Consider the following 9,215-nt stretch of genomic DNA (forward strand, 5'->3'; position numbering starts at 1 on the left):
ATTTTTACAAATAAAAGAAATGTTATGGAAAACTATACAACTAACTCCTAAAAAATCCAGAGCCCTGTGTGATTCAGAATGCCCACTTTGGTTATTGAAGGGGGGTCATTAGAACTATCTTAAAATTCTAGAAAGTTCATAAAATAATTTGGGGTAATGCCTCCATCTTCCTCCAGGAATCCCCTAATCAGCTTGGCATGCCCTTACTAAAATTGTTTGAAAGATTTTCTGTTCTTGCTAATCAATTTGTTTGAGAATGGAGATTCTCTTAAATTGTTTATTGTTGGTTGTTGGCAAAAGTTAGTCTTTGCTTTCTAGTCCTGTAGTGGTATGGGCAAAAATGTCTCTTGCCACTGGAATTCCAGAAAATTTGCAGTGAGTTTTCAATTTTGAAACCTAAGCATGCTTTAAGACATTTGTGCACAAATGTGTGTGTATGTGTGTGTATGTTCAGAATAATCTGGTATTTTAATACATTAAAAAAATCTGTAATCAGCTGAGCGTTGGTGGCTTATGCCTATAATCTTAGCTACTCAAGAGGCTGAGATCTGAGAATCGCAGTTCAAAGCCATCCCAGGCAGGAAAAGTCCATGAGACTCTTATCGCCATTTAACCACAAGAAAACTGGAAGTGGTGATATGGCTCAAGTGGTAGAGCACTTGCCTTGAGCTGAAGAGCTGAGGGACAGTGCCCAGGCCCAGAGTTCAATCCCCACGACTGACAAACAACAACAACAAAAAACCCTGTCATCATGGTGTAAGAAAAAGCAGTCTTTTCTATCCTACTAAAGTGCTTAGGTTTTGTATGGTGGTATTTTTTGTTATTAATATTTCCTGAAATTATTTGCTTTTTTACTTTAGTTTTAACTAGAATCTCTGCTGCTTGTGACCAGAAGCCAAGATAGGGAATAAATCTTTAATAATCCCCTTTCTAATCTTGACAATTCATTATATATAAACTTTGAGCCTAACTTCTTGTCAGGGAGGAAGGGCACTTTGCATTGAGATAAAAAACCTAGCAAACTGCTAGGCTGGAGTAGATTGGCTCTAGGTAGAGTAATAGTATTGCACTCTTTTGCACAAAATTCTCTTAAGGAAAATCTGTTGTGTCTATTATATGCCTATTTATTCATTTCTGACACCAGAGGATCATTGCACCCTTCTAAGGTATCCAAGAGTTAATTGGCGCCACAGGCCAAAAGGAAAAAATGGTTAGTTTTAAACTCAAACTGCAAAGAAGGTCATCATATTTGGGTATTAACAAATGTTTCAAAGAATGTTACCTTACTCTAAAATCTGTGTTATTTGAGTTCAGAAGTTTTGTTAAGATTTTCAAGAATAAAGAATAAAAAAGTAGGAGACAAGGAAATGTAAATAGAGGGAAGTTAGTAAAGAAAGTCTCAGGAAAGGGAATTGAGGGGGAAATGGTTTCTTTTAGATAAAGAATTTGGGAAGTAAGAATTGTCTTAAGTGTTTCAAAGTGGGGAAAGGAAGAAATTAAGACTACTGAAGTTTTGAGTAAGTAGCAGAGGGTATGAGTATGGCTTGAATTTATAAGATAGAGCTTATTAGTAAAGTTAGTGAAATTGGTATGTGATTGAATTGGCTGTGATTTAAATAAGGTCAAGGTTAATACATTGATGTAAAACCAGAATTTCATTTTTTGTGTCCATCTATGATTTGTGTACTATTAATATTGTTAAGGTTTTAATGATATAAAACTAATAACTCAACCAAAATTCATGAAAGTTTTTATGTCAAGGTCTTTCAAATGAATACTTTTAAACTAGAATGCTATTATTTGCTGTCTCATATGTCTGTTTCCCATGTAAGCTGCCTTGAATATAGAGCTTCTGTAATAATTACAATCAGACCCACATAGAAATAGATGACTCTTACAAGTTAGTTAGATTTAACTTTGCTTCTTAACAAGTTTTAGGTAAGCCTTGCTTAAAAACTATTTCTATTAATCTTTTTGCTTAAGTTGGAAATAAAAGGGTCTATTGGCAATGATTCTCACTCCATTGGTCAGTCAACTTTCTCCAATGTGAGATTTGACCAACTGGGGCATTATCCCAGCAAGAAGAAGACACCTCTTGGGACAAAGCTTGTCCTGCTGATGATAGAGCTTGGTGACAAAGGATCATCCAGAAGTAATTGGAAAAATCTGCTCAGATATGAGGGGATTGTGTCAGATCCTGAATAGAGTCACTTTGTGCTTGCCCTTTTAAAAGTAAAGCCAGGAGGCCAAAAGATAATCGCTCCTAAGCATTTCTAACTAATGCCCATACCTGTCTACTTTGTAACTGGGCAGAAACTTACACTTGTGTCTATCAGTCACCTGTTATAGTGGGTGGTAATAATTCCAGGGTTGTCTGAAATTGGTGTAGAAGTAACAAAGGGGTCACAGCAGGTTATAAGGGAAAAATCACAGCCCCAGGATTGGCTCAAGGCCATAACTGGTAGAAAATTTTTGGTCCGGTACCAACCATATGAATTCATTTGTTGAGGAAAAGAGGGTAAGGCTGGAGTGTTAGCAAATAAAACCACACTTCCGGACATCTGACCATTTGAGCCTAATGGACCTCGTGCACAAATGTAAGGTGCTCTCAATAAATAACTATACAGATTCTCAATATACTTCCTTGGCATTACATGCCCCTGCATTTAAAAAGAGGGCTTTTAGCTAATAATGACTCCCCAATAAAACATGGACCTGAGATTGTGTCCCTATTAAAAGCTGTCTGAAAACCTTCACAGATAACACTATGCATAGTGAGTGTCACCAAAGATCAGGTTCCCCAGTCAGACAGGAATAGGTTTTTGGAAATTGGAGTGCTAAACAGGCTTCCCTGGCCTGCTGTATAAAATTGGGTTTCACACTGTTTCTGATCAACTTTCACCTAAATGGAAAGGACTCTACATAATTCTTCTCAGTACTCCTACAACTGTAATTCATTTTTATGATGGGTCCCAACGTTTACTAAGCCTGCAAGTATGCCAGCATTAGGAGATAAGTGGACTGGGTCTTTTTTTCCAGTGGTATGATCAGCTGGCCTCTGTCTCCATTCTATCTGCTGACCTTTATTATTGTGGAATTATGAATTGTCACATACAGCCATTTAATTTTCCTTCATGGATTGCATTTTAAATTGTTAGACTGCATTTTATGTTCTTTAGTGTCAGGAGATCTATTTGTGAGTTTTTTTCCTCTGTCTAGTGAAGCTATCTAGTGAGCTCAGTGGCATATATAAAATGAGCACATATAGGAAGAGCGCAGATTCTCATGACAAATTTAGCCTGCTTTTATCTTTATGTTATTGATTGTTTTTATTGGTTTTTTTGGTCATGGACATTGGTCTTCAGCCTGTTATACATGCTAGTTTGATTTTTTTTTCTCTTAACGTTATCCTACCTAAATATTACAGAATTAATTCTCTTGAAGTTTTTAGTTTTAACTTCTAGTTTATCAATATTTTACTTGTAGGTCTTCTTAAACCATAATATTTATTTTTCCTACTGGATTTTAGACTACTTGAAATTCATTAGATGAAATTTTATCAGAATTGTATTTTTCTCATACCATTTAATAAATCTTTCCTATTTCCCCTGAGATGAAACTGCCTTTCCTCACTCATATTATATTACAGAAATCTGAAGCTCCAGAGCAATGAGATGGTTTTCCTCAGGACCCATCTCTGAACTAGAAGAGATTTTTGCCATAAACAACTGGAAATGTTTGGAGAAAGTTTGGTTGCCATTACGAGGGAGTGTTGCTGGCATCTAGTGGTAGAAGGCAGAAATGCAACTCAATATTCTGAAAAACATAGGACAGTCCTCTATAGCAAAGGTTCCCTTACCAACTGTCTACAGTGCCGAGGATGAGGAATTATGGCTATGTCACCTTATACATTTATAGATCTGAGAAAACAACTAACTTAAAAAACATAGGTATATGTATTTAAAATAATATTTAAGATTATTGTTTTGGTATCTGCTGAAAATCTTTCAAAGGTCATTTGTATAGTTTGCCACAGTGGTGACGTAGATGTTTGTCTTCCAAGAGGAAGAAGAATGTAAATTTTTCCTTAATTGTTCATCCAGGAGCAATGTCAGATTATTTCTCTATTCTTCATGATAAAGCCTTTGTTCACATAACAAATACCTTCTTTCCAAAGCACTGTTTTTTTTTGTTTTTTGATTTTTGTTTTTTTAAATCAGGCCAGGTAGGAGTGAAGTTTTGTTGTGTTTTGTTTTGTTGTTTTTCTCGGTACTGGGCCTGAACTCTGGGCCTGGATGCTGTCTTCAGCTCAAGGCTAGCATTCTACTACTTGAGCCACATCACCACTTCTGGCTTTTTTTTTTGCTTATGTGGTACTGAAGAATCGAACCCAGGGCTTCATGCATGCAAGGCAAGCACTCTACCACTGAGCTACCTTCCCAGCCAGTAGTAAAGTTTTTAAAGCTTTTTTGTCTTTGATCAAAACATCAGATTCATGATCAAACACAATAGTCTAATTGGTGAAAATGATCTCAGAGCACACTCCAAAACTACTGTAGCAGAATCTCCAGGTTTAAGAGATAATTTCTACATTAATGAAGCTAAGTGGGTGATTATAGTGTTATTGAGCTGGATTTGGTGGCCAATGCTGAGATATATATTCTCAGACATCTTATCCTGATTAAAGGGAGAGATCTTCTGATTTCTGCAAGGCCAATTTTAGCTTGGTTTCTTTCCCAGAGAGGAATTTGGTCTCAGAAATTGAAATAAGACTTTTTTGGGGGGAGGGAGGGAGTAGAGGATTAAAGTTTTCTTAATAAAAATGTAAAATGATGGCTTATAAAAGCCATTAAAGAAACTTTTTCAAAAAGATAAATTCTGATGAGAAGAAAGTCCAGGGAATTTATGTAGATTATTAATTTCTGTAAGGGCTAATGAAAGTTTATATTGATCCTATTTTCTCTCATCTCAACGATTTAAGGTAACATTTAATTAATGGGTATAAACAATTAAACATTACAAAAACGTTTACTATGTTAATACAGCTAAACTTAGAAAATAAGATCATATAGATTCAATTTGCAGTAAAAGGTGCCATCCATCCCCTGATGTCACCTACCCATGCAGACATTTTTCTTCACATGTAATCTCATACATGTATGTTATATATCAAATTGCAACAAATCATTGACCACATATAGAACCTTACAGTGAAACTTCCTCTGTTATTTTGTACAGTTGAAGAAAATTGAAGTTGTTTACAACATTTAGTTGTTTAAGACAACCATAACTTCAATTATTTATCTGTACAGATTTTATCATACTCAGCAACAACTTTTACTAAAAATATAAGTTGAGTCAGAGTACTGTTGTTGTAACCCCATGTCTAATTCTGGGAAGTCAGCCTCTATCACTGTATTTCCTGATACAGAGCATTATACATTTGATTTTTATATCATAAAAATCCACTATCTATGTACTCCTCATGTGGAAAGTTGTGTAATATTTTGAATGCCAATTGGCCTCTAGTAATACATAAAATGGAGGAAGATGACATCTATAATCCCTCTTTATTCTGGTACTAGATCTAAGAACTACTTAAAATTTAAAAATCGATTTATATTGTCCTGGTTATTTCAGAAATGTTGATGTAAGCAGTGGAGAAATGGCTGAGATTACTTCTGCCCTGAGTACTTGGAGGAGAGTCAGAGTTGGATAGCCTCAAAATTAGGATTTGGGGTCATCGAGGAGCAGCATGAAGGAACAGAGTACTGGGAAGTATGTTCAGCTCTGCTTTGTGCTTGCCCTGATTTGTAAAGTGATCACATTACAGGACAGTAACAGGCTGTGGCTGGCAAAGACCTGGCAGGACAGCAAATGAATAGCCTCAACCCAGAAGAGGGAAACAACTTGTCCAAATGTTTAAAATCAGCTTCAGCACAGTGAAGGCTTAGCTGAACAAGGGGTAGAAGAAATGAAAAGAAGCAAAGAATGGAGAAGATGAAGGGTAAAGGGACAGCCTTTGTGTTACGTCACTAGGATATCAGGACATTCTAGCAACATCCATTTTCTCGTAATTGAACTTGTTAAACAAGAATATCTGTCTTGAGAGAAGAACTCTTCCTTTTGTGCATTCTGGCTTTTGGATTGCTCCCTTGGATGATCATTTCCAGAACATACCAGCAGCTTACCTGGCTCACTTCATCACTGATGCCTTATATCATTCCCAGAGCCTCTCCCTAAAGTTTCTTCCTTGAGTGCTTATTTCATTGTCTGTGATGTACATGACTTAGCTTTCCAACAAGAAAAAAATGGAGCCTATTCCTAATCACAGTAATACATGCCAGAACAAATAAATCAAAATAAACTACAACAGTTCAGAAAATTCATAAGCTCATTTAAAATAATGACCTTAAAGAGATAGAAAAATAATTGCTTCCACTCCTCCTCATCCCCTCTCAAAGCTGGAATATAGCATGAAGAATGGGATAACTAGTGGTCAGGAAAGACTGTAGGGATCACTGGGTTTCTCCAAACTTTATCTCTCCCAGGTTCATTAGTGGGATAAGCACAGATATCTGTTCTCATTTGACTGTACGACCTGCTGATACAATCTGAAGCTTAAAGAATAAGGTGTTACCTAGCCAAGAGTCTCATCTAGAAGCAGGAATGGAGAACAGTGGAATCCAATACCTACATTCAAATCCTAGCTATGCCTCTCCCCAAGGAGAATAATGTTCTCTTTTTTCAGTGTAGGAACACACTGACTGATAATGCTAGCAACATCTTCTTGTAATACTGGTAGAGCCAAATACACATGAATGAGGTAGATGGCATAGTTTCTGGCACATAGAAGCTGTTTAACATGCTGTTGTCATTTGCTGTTGTTGTTATTTTATTATTATTATTATTATCAGGATAAAGTATCAGCTTGTCAACTTGCAGTGGAAAAGACTGATAATTAACCTGCTTACTCGCAAATCTGTCTCATATCTTAGTTAAAACTTACAGGGAGCATGAAACAGCTGATCCCAACTGTAGACATGGTCTGAAAGAGTTTCGGTTTGTTGGGCTGGGGCAGTGTAGCTAACACTGCTTGGCCTATCACTTGGCTGTTGTGGTTTTGCCATGATGACACTTAACAAGTGAATCATGCAGGTTTTCTACTCAACAAACCATGTAGATAGTCTCCACAGATAGATGGCATTGCTAAAGTCATGCAATATTTGGGTGACAGAATTTTATGAGGCTTTTCTGACAGAAGTAAAGATTTTTAAGTGACTCATAGGTTATAATAAGGAATGTTTATTCACACAACCTTTCTGAAATCTTATAACTCTGACACCAAAACATCTGTAGGGAATAAAAATTCACACTTCCATTTTCCCTTACTCCACTTCAAGAGTATCTTTCTTTTTTCTTATGCCCCATCAGTTCAAGAAGGCAAGCATAATTTCTCACCTGACATGAAAAGAAGTTCTTCTTTCCTCTCTTTTCTCACAAAATGTTACTAATTACTTCCCTCTTTTTTATTCACTATAACATTCAACTAATTCCTTAAATTATTTGATTTGATGTGATTCTTATAAGTATGATATCGAATTCTCTGATTAGAACTCTATCAACAGTATGACCTACCTCAATGCGGAGTCCTTTTGTTGAAGGAGAGCTGATTCAGGAGAGGTGACTTTTCAGATCAGATGCTGCCTTATGAAGGAAGGCCCAGGTAGTGGAGGAAATAGGACATTGAGCATGCGAAACTTCCCTTTAATCATCTGTCACCTTAACATCCAGCTTTACTGCCTCAAGCCATTACTCTTCTGCAATTGCTTTTTTTCTTTGGATACCTTTTTCCCTGGTAGAATTCATAGGAACGTTTTCCTACGTAGAAGGTGTTCACCACTGAGGCTATTGAAGAGTTTCATTAATATACAAGTAAATTGCTTAACCCTCCATTACTGCAACAAAATAATACCTAAGATAATACACTTAAAGAAATGGAAAGATTTACTTTAGCTCACAGTTTTGAAGGCCTATGGTTGTAGTTGGTCCCATTGCTTTGGACCTGTGTCAAGGCAGTAACTATGGCAGGAAGCCTTCATCTAATGACATCTAATGACAGTGGGTGGGGGACAGAGGGAGAGAGAGATTCCAGGTTACAATTCTAGGTTAAATTCTTTGCCTCATAGCTCATCACTCCAATCCCTGCTTCTGTTGTACCTTTATTATCTGGCTTTGAGCTTCTTGCTCCATCTTATTAGGTCCTGTGTAATTACATTGAGCCCAGATATTATAGGATACTATAAGATAAATGTTCCACTTCACAATCTCTAACTTAATGAGGAAAGTACTTTTATATGTAAGATTTTACACATATACACACATTTATCAATGATACACATGGGTATTAATAATGGGTATTAATAATTATATACATTTATATAGATGGGGAAAGAGAGACAAAAAGATATATAAATGTAGATTTAAAAAACAGTGATGTGAAAAAATTTACTAGAACTATACAGGGAAAGAAATTACATTTGTAAGCCATAGTAATCAAACAGTTCGGTATTGGCATAAGAATATACCTGATGACTAATGGAATAGAACTGAAAACCCAGAAATGAACCCACAGACCTATAGCCACCTAATCTTTAATAAAAATAAAATAAAAATAAAATAAAAAATAGAATGGAAGAAAGACAGCCTTTTCAGCAAATGGTGCTGGCAAAACTGGTTATTCACCTGTAGAAAACTAAAGCTAGATCCTTATATATCACCCTGCACCAGAATCAACTCCAAATCCATCAAAGACCTCGGAGTCAAAGCAGACACCCTGCAAACATTACAGGAAGGAATAGGAGAAACTTTAGGGCTCCTTGGCACAGGCTGAAATTTTCTTAATAGAGACCCAGAAACACAACAAATCAAAGAAAGGTTGGACAAATGGGATTGCATGAAGCTGCAGAGCTTCTGCATGACAAAGGACATAGCTAGCAAGATCAATAGAAAGCCCACAGATTGGGAGATCTTCATTAGCCATACAACAGATAATGGTCTCATAATTAAAATATACTTGGAATTCAAAAAATTGAATTCCCCAACTACAAATCCTCAAAGAAACAACTGCCCAATAAATAAGTGGGCTAAAGATTTAAAGAGAAACTTCTCTAAAGAGGAAAGAAGGATGGCCAATAGACACATGAAGAAATGCT

The sequence above is a fragment of the Dipodomys ordii genome, unplaced genomic scaffold (assembly GCF_000151885.1).
Source record: "Dipodomys ordii isolate 6190 unplaced genomic scaffold, Dord_2.0 Scaffold34, whole genome shotgun sequence".
Classification (NCBI taxonomy): domain Eukaryota; kingdom Metazoa; phylum Chordata; class Mammalia; order Rodentia; family Heteromyidae; genus Dipodomys; species Dipodomys ordii.